We start from the raw sequence: 8,469 nt of genomic DNA on the forward strand, positions 1-8,469 counted from the left end.
ATTTCCGCACTTATTTTTATTGGTTTTAGCTTGTTTATTGTTAATCACTAAATGTAAAGGATTTGACTAATTAAAACTCTAACGTTGGCTTTCCTAGCAAGTGTAATGTTAGGCGTCATCACAGTCCCGATGGCGGGGATTCCGGGTCGTGACATTCAATTTTCCAAATTTTCTTTTATTTAAATAGTTAAAAGGAAATATAAAAGAGAAAATAGAGAAAAAAAATATTAAAAAGATAATATTGGCCACCATCTTCCTAGGTTTTCAACTCCACATTAAGGGGTAATTTCGATATTAAACTGAAAATTATAGAATCGGGCAAAATTCCCTCTCTTTTTTCCCCTTGTTACAAATGGTACAGTTAGTTCCCTCTCTCAAAAATCTTTTAGCAGGGCTTGATCCTCTCTTCATCTTCTCTACGGAGCCAATGGGGCGCAATCCGAAAATCAGCGGTTCGTACTTTTTCATCCTCTTTCTTACTTCTATATGCTCTATATTGTCTTTTACATTCCGATATAGGGTTCCTAACCAGAATTGTTTTCGATATGCTTTTGGATCTATATAGTTACAAGTATTTGAGTTATATATTGTTTTAATTATTTTGTATATTCCTTTATTTCGAGGTCCAATTGAAAATCTTACCCTTTTAAGAGTCATTTTCTGCGGGGAAATGAATGTGCTTTTGAGAAAAAGAGTCTATAGTTAGAGGTTGTCTATTTGTATTAGGTGGTGTTCGACAGATCTCTTGTCTTTTATGGTTGATGGGGGTTGTATGTACGTAATTGGATGGATTGTGTGCTTAGGATGTCGGGTACAACGTATTGCACTCTTTCTATTTTGTCTGTCTTGTTATTTTTCCCCTTTTATGGGGTTTGATGATTATATTCTTTGGATGGCTAATTTTATACACTGCAAGAAGATTCTAAGTAATTATTTTGTAAATTTTGAGAATATTTTGGTCTTTAATTAGAAAGGACATCAAATGAGTTCTGTTGTATGTATGCAACTACTGCATCCTTGTACATCAGGGACGGTTGGAAATATGAGTACAATTACGTGAACTTTAGGTGATTATTGTAGACATTTACCCACTGAACCAAATGGCATTCTAGCGCAATGAACCGATCATCCAGGATTTGAGCTAATCGCCATGGTAAAGCTCCCCTTGTGGTTTGTTTACTTCTACAAATGTATTTGGAGTTTGTTTATCAGAAGTTGTTGTGAGCACGTGATTTTTGCCTTACGAAAACTACTCCAAAATAAATCAAAAATAAAATAAATTTCTTTTACTGTGCAAATTTTGAATTTGCGTGATGTTTGTTAAATATTTGTTTTATGTCCGTAAATGTTTACTTTGTCATAACAAAATGAAAATAAAAATTAAAATATATGTTGCATGCATATCTAGGATTTAATTATGCATTGATTCAAAATAAAATCACAAAAAAATATGCATTTTGTTCTATTTTTAATATTCCACTGTGTGATTAATGTTTTATCTGTATGTTGAATAGTTGTTATGAAGTGATTAATATTGTTTAGAAGTTAAAATTATTTTATAATTAAAATTAGAAATTTAAATTAGAAAAATGAAATAAATTGAAAAATAAGAAAAAATATCGGACCTGGATTAAAATCCAGGCCCAAAACCAAGTTACCCCCCCTCAGCCCAATCCAGGCAGCCCAGATCCGGTCTTATTCAAACGAGTCAAAACGACAGCGTTTGGTCGTAGCTTATCAGTGACCGTTGGATCAAAGCCAACCAACGGCTGAGATCCCACGAACCTAACCCGTAATCATTACCCGATCCGATACCCGGTTCAACCCGTCCCCCCAGCTTAAACCAAACGACGTCGTTTGGTTAAGTGGATAAATCCTGACCTTTCATCCTACTAGATCTAACGGTCAGCATCAACCCACCCCGTCCCTATATAAGCCCAAACCCCTACCCTGGCCCCCTAACTTAACACCCCTCCCCCTCTCCACTGTTCATCATCATCTTCCGAAACCCACCCCTAACCCTAGCCGCCCTAGGATCCCATCGCCTGAAACCCGGCGGCAACAACGCCGCCGGTCACCAAAATAACACCCTAGAACCCCCTGAACATCCTCTATCCAGATATGCTAGCCACTTGGCTCGAATCTTCCTGAAGGTTCTCGAATCTTCATTTGAAGATTCGAGCCGAGCTTAGATCTAAACCAAACAACCCCTAGTTAACACCATAGTACCCCCTAACATGCCTCGTTATGGATCTGGTGTTTGTTTGGCTTGAATCATTTCAGAGCTTCTCGAATCTTCTTTTGAAGATTCGAGCCAAACAAGAACAAACTCAGATCTGTTCTAAACTGACACCAAATGACCCCTAGGCTACCCTCACCCTTGTGTCGTATTTGGTCCCCCTCGAATCTGACCAGAAATGGTTAAGTCCCAAATCGAACCTTCAAGAACCCTAGAAATACTAGACTTTTGGATTCTGCCCAAATTAAATAAAGATTGAGGTTTAATCGACCTTAGTCGAAGTATTTTCAGTGGAAAATACTTCGACTAAGGTCTGTTTGATTTCAAACAAAGTCCAAATCCAAGTTGAGTTCGAGTCCGGTTGAAGTTAAAGATTTAGAGGTACTTTCCTTATTTTTTTTTTGTTTCTTACATGAATAATTGTTTGTTTAATAACCTGTTAATTTTTCATGTTTTTATTTGATTAATTCTGTTATCTTTGTCTCATGCCCGTATGATTAGTCAAATAAATGAATTGTTTCTGTTGGTTGAGATTAATTACAATGTGTGTGATAGACTCGATTAAGTTCGTCGATCAGTTGTGTTATAAATCTTGTTTCTGAAAATGCTGATTGAAACAGTCTGTTTTTTTGTTTTAGACTGATTATGGACAAATGTTGTAAATAGTCAACTGATTAATACTCGTCAATTAAATCATGTTTGTCTGCAAATCAGTAAATTCAAATGAATGTTGTGTATATATTTTCTGAACAGGGCATTGTCAGTATATTGACAATGCTCCTGTGTGTGTTTGATCTTGGTTCAATGTTGAAGGCCAATCTGAATTGTTATAATAATTTCAGTGATATGTTGTTAGTTTTGAATTCAGTGTGATTTTACAAATGTTGATTAGATGTAATTGTGTTAGAAGGTTACATTCCTAGTTAGGATTCAGTCCAAAACTTTAGGATTGGTTGTAGCTGTCTTAAATCAGATTAATAATCAGGTTTGAACAGATTTTAAAAGTCTGTATTGTTAGATTTTAAGTTTGACAGCAGTAATAATAGTAATCACAGTAGGATTTCTGAGGGTATTTCTGGGACAGAATAGTGAGGGTAATATGATAGCATAATGGGCTGAAAGTGGAAAGTTATTGGCTATTATTTAAAGTGATAATGTGAAACAAAGGGTAATGGGGCTGCTTAAAATCAGGATAGGATCATTTAAATTATTCAAAAGCAGTTTTTAATGGAACTTTTTGATTTTTAAAGAGGAAAGGGGTCCAGGCAACACTTAAAAAGAAAGGGGCAGCCCTGTATAAATAGAGGGGGCTGGACAGATTTGAAAAGAGAAGAAAAAAGGAGAGCTTTCAAAGAAGAAAAAAAGAGAGGGAGAGATTGAGAGATTTTAAGATCAGATTTTAAGAGGGAATTGAGAGAGAGAAATCAGTTTTCAGACAGAGATTTTAGGACTGAATATCAGTCTTCAGGGAGAGTTTTTAAGAGAAGGAAAAGATAAATTTGAGTGTGAAAAAAATCAAGCAGAAAAATCAGATTCCTCTTGGAATCTGAAAAGGAAGAAGAAACAGAAAAGAAACCAAAAGAGAGTATTCGTACACACACACACACAGATACAACAGCAGAAACAGAAAAAAAAATCAAAAAAATAGTGATTTGAAACAGAAAAGAAACTGAAATCTGAAATATTGCTCTTTCGTTGAATCTGTTCGGATTTATTTGATTCCATTGTTCAGTTAAAATCTGAAATTTCTTTAAGAATACTGTTACTGTGCATCTGGGTTCCTCGGGTCTTATTATTGCTCAAATCTGTGGAAATACGGCTATTCTGCTGATTTTGTTACTGCTGCTACTGTTGAAATTTACTCCTTATACCTTCATTTCCAGGTACATATCCTTTTAAACTCATGTTGTGAAAAGCTTCAACACGGCAAATAAATGAAGTTTGGAGTTATGATTCTGCTTTCTACTCATCTAAGCCATTTAGTTTAAATTTCAGTTTTATTTTGTGTTGGTTAATTAGTGGTGAATTCAACACCATGGCTATAAGTTATTTACCTTATTTGAAATTCAACACCATATCCATTTCGAAATTTCATTAGTATAGGTATATGTGAGTTGTCAAAACAGGGAGTATGGCATAAAAATGGGCCATTGATTACATCCCATAATACCTTTAGCTAAATGTAAAGTAGAATGGAAGTATTAAGAAGTTACATTAGTGGTATATCTTGTAAAAAATATGATTTTGTTTAGATTGATATAAGTTATTATATGGCATGATGACAGGTATATTTATAATCATATGAGTAAGGTGAGTTGGTATAGCTCGTCATGATGTTAAGAATATTATGAATGTTTAGGCGCACAACTATGTTGTATGTAATACAATTCGAATTGAATCAATTCGAATAATAACTCCTTTCTCATCAATTTGATTATTTATCGTTATAAATAAACTAAGCAATTATAATTTTGGATTAAAAACAAGCATGTGAGAATGAGATGATATGTATAAGCACAAATTGCAACACTTTATATCAATGGTAATTAGAAATAGAATTTGTTAGTTTCATATACAATTCATTCTTTGGCATACATATATATGTTGTATTTGCTAAAAATCGAATTTTGATTCTTTTCTTTGAATTTGGATAGTTGGGATGAATATAATCTATACCCGGAAATTATAATCGACGGGCAATGTTTAATAATTTGTGAATTCTTTTAAAAGAATTTAAAGGCATCCTTAAAAAATGTGAATTTCTCAGGATTTTCATATAAAATGTGTAGATATAATAAACAATTTGTGGACAATCCATAATACCATTACAAATATTTCGCGTAATTAGGGATGCGTTTGCGTACCCTGATTATATTTTAAAAGCAAATTCGGATTATGCGTACGCGCAATTTCGAACGAATATTTTAATAAAAAGGATTTCTCCGACGATGTCAAAATAATTTTATGCAACCCGAGATGTGCGGTTCATTGTATAAATACAAAAGTGACGATGTTCCTAATTTTAATTTAAATTTTGAACATATGATTTTTTAATAAAAACTATAACATGGACAATTTTATTGTGTACACGTATGCGTGACATGATACCCGTAATATTGAAAGATATATAATACGAATATATGTACGCGTAATTCGTTTATATAATTGTAAACAATAAGTAAAAGCGATAGTAAAATCATGCAATAAAAACGTATTTAGTAAAAAATCAAGATAACTAAGCCAATAATAAAAACAGTTGAGTGACCGTGCTAGAACCACGGAATTCGGAAATGCCTAACACCTTCTTCCGGATTAACAGAATTCCTTACTCAGGATTTCTGGTTCGCAGAATAATAAACAGAGTCATATTCTCCTCGATTCAGGGATTAAAACCGGTGACTTGGGACGCCTTAAAATTCCCAGGTGGCGACTCTGAAATAATTAAATAAATCCAGTTTCGACTGTCCTTCAATTGGAGAAAACTCCCCGCCCGCGCCGGACGCGGTAAAAAGGAGGTGCGACAGTTGTTTTAATAGTACTTTTGAGCAACTTTAACTATGAATTGATTGCCGGACCAATATTAACAAAGATTACTGGACCGATAATGGTGACAATTTCTTATAAGTTACAACACATATCTCTTGTCACTCTTATTCTGTAACAGACCAACTTCTTTCTATCCTTGTGCACAACTATCTTTTATTTCAGAAAACAAGCTTGTCGAGTAATCATCATTTTACATTAAGTATAAGTATTACATTAAACTTTGGCTAGCAGTTCTGCCTTTGTCTTTTTGGAGCCTTATGTAACGTATCTAAACGTGTCTTGTCATTATAAAAGCTATTCGATGACTAGTCAGAGTAAGTGCTACAGATCATATTAAGAACTAACTTTGTCATATCACACATGACCTGTTTGGCTCAAAGAAGCATGGTGATTCTGTATCAATTCATGTAATGGATATGTTTATAGTATTTTACCCTGTGAGTTCTAGTTTAGTACTTTTCATTTGCACAAGGTAAAAAATGGAAGTTCTTTTTTTTTTTTGTTGCAACTTTTGCTAGTTCTAGGTTTTTGATATTGTATGCCCTGCTCTTCAGTTTTGGTTTATATAGCTGAATTTAATAATAAGAAAGCATGTATTTAATTACAAGCAACTAAACTTTTATGATTCTTATTTTATCGGTTAACAATTTTCTTCGTTTGTACCTTACATTCAATTTAATTGTAATGTCATGGTGCTGTAAATCCATCGAGGGATACATCCTCTACCAGTGCAAAGGTTTTAGTATTGATGGGCTGTTTTTATATCATTGAGGAGTAAGTTATACTTCTTACCTCATTTCTTGGCTAGGCATTTTTTTCCAGAGAAACTTAATATTTATATAACATGCTTCTTAATATAGGAAGCTGCACCAATTGAAGAACATTTGCAGCTTTGCATATCAGTTGGATTGAAGCAAAGAAGTGGTAGCCTTGAGAACAATAAACATGGTTGGCTCAATGACAACTGCTATATTACTCAAGTAGGTATAAACCTGAGATACAACTTTAAACTCACAGCTTACATAAATTGATGGTTTTAGTTTTAAATTGATTGATTATGTATTTTCTTATTCCTAGGACTATTGTTTATAGAAATATCAGTACAATAATATACATAAATAATAAGGGTCCTTGGCATTCTTATTGTAAGAGGTGATTCTCTTGCAGTTTTTACTTGATATGATACTAGTGGAATTCATGCCTTAAAATTTTTGAATAAGTACCTAAGAAATGAGATGAAGTAAGCTGATAGTATATAAATTTTATTTTTTCGGTTCAAGTTTTGGCACTTTCTTGTTGCTTCTTTTGCTTGAAATTAGCTCCAGAAGATTATGGGCGCTGGCTTGGTTTATTTAACTAATTATTAGTTTATATTTTATAGTTCATTCCCTTTACTTCAGTTTCCAGTGTTGTTATTAGCTTTTAGCTGGTGCAAGGTTAACTTCTGCGAATCATTGGGCTGGATTACAACTCATACTTTATTTGTTTAATGCTAGAAAGCTTATAGAGGCTGACTTATACTTTAATAGTTATGTAGGTGATTTTTTTCATGAATATATGGCTAGATTTTATGCTGCCAAGTAGAAATGTTTTGGAGGTAAGTTTTATGATGATATACGGGGAAATAACTTTGTACTTTAGTTCTTATTCATGTGAGAATATCCACTAACTTTTGTTCAATGCTATTAGACCAAGTGACAGATTTATTTGTAAGAAGATTTTTAGCTTTCTTTTATGTATGTAACTAGATTTGTCCTTTTAGCCTGTCAAAATGCTAGTTGTTTACAAGTTTTTCATCTACTTTTGTTTTATTGTTTTAGCATAGTGGTGTGGAGATCGAGTGTGTTTCACCCATGGATGTAAAAGTATCATTAAATGACAGCAATACAAATCACCAAGTACTTTCCACTTTTGTATATTTATTTGTTGAGGAACTACTCTAGTCTGTAGATTGTGTAGTGTTTAAGTAATAATTTAGTTTGTAATGTTTGTTACTATAGATATTTGTAATGAAATTTGAGTTACTAATTTAGTAAACAATTATTTATTGAATCCTAGAATTAAAATTTTTAAGTAGGTATTGTGGCAGTTTATAACTGCCACTGTTTAATTTTTTTTTAAAGATTGAGATCAAATTGTGGGGGTTATAAACCCCCATAAATTAATTTTTTTAAACGTTAAAATCATATTATGGGGGTTAAAAATTGTCGCTAATTGCTTTTAAAAACTGCCACAAATTAATATTTATTTTGTGGCGGTCGTCGAGGAGGTTTTAAAAAACTGCTGCAAAAATGTTTGTGGCGATCATAAATATGGCATTTTTTCAAACCGCAACAATTCATTTTGTGGGGGTCGAAAACTGCCACTAATCGACCAAAAAAACCCATAAAATGAGCCTTTTTTTGTAGTGACGTTTGTGGCGCGGTAGTGTAATTTTCTCAGAGTGAAATTATTTCATTCTCTTTTGACATCCAGACTTGGTACATGACCTCCGAACACATCCTGGCTTAATGTATTGGGCTTTTACTCAAACTTCAAAGCTCTAAATCACTTGAATTCATTCCAAAACACCTACATAGATCGGAATCACTCCTACAAGGCATAAAACACATATTTAGTGCAAAACACTAGCGATTAAAGCTCTAACTCAATTAAAATACAGTAAATTAGAGTGTAATAAACGG

General features: G+C 33.3%; 1 long non-coding RNA gene across 1 annotated transcript; it reads left to right on the forward strand.

Annotated features, from left to right (window-relative positions):
* Positions 1 to 308: 308 nt before the first annotated feature.
* LOC142181449 (uncharacterized) lies at positions 309 to 4,515 on the forward strand. Its single transcript, XR_012710096.1, has 2 exons — positions 309 to 452; positions 4,123 to 4,515. It is a non-coding gene; the product is annotated as an uncharacterized LOC142181449 (long non-coding RNA).
* Positions 4,516 to 8,469: the final 3,954 nt, after the last annotated feature.

The sequence above is a fragment of the Nicotiana tabacum genome, chromosome 6 (assembly GCF_000715075.1).
Source record: "Nicotiana tabacum cultivar K326 chromosome 6, ASM71507v2, whole genome shotgun sequence".
In the NCBI taxonomy this organism is placed as follows: domain Eukaryota; kingdom Viridiplantae; phylum Streptophyta; class Magnoliopsida; order Solanales; family Solanaceae; genus Nicotiana; species Nicotiana tabacum.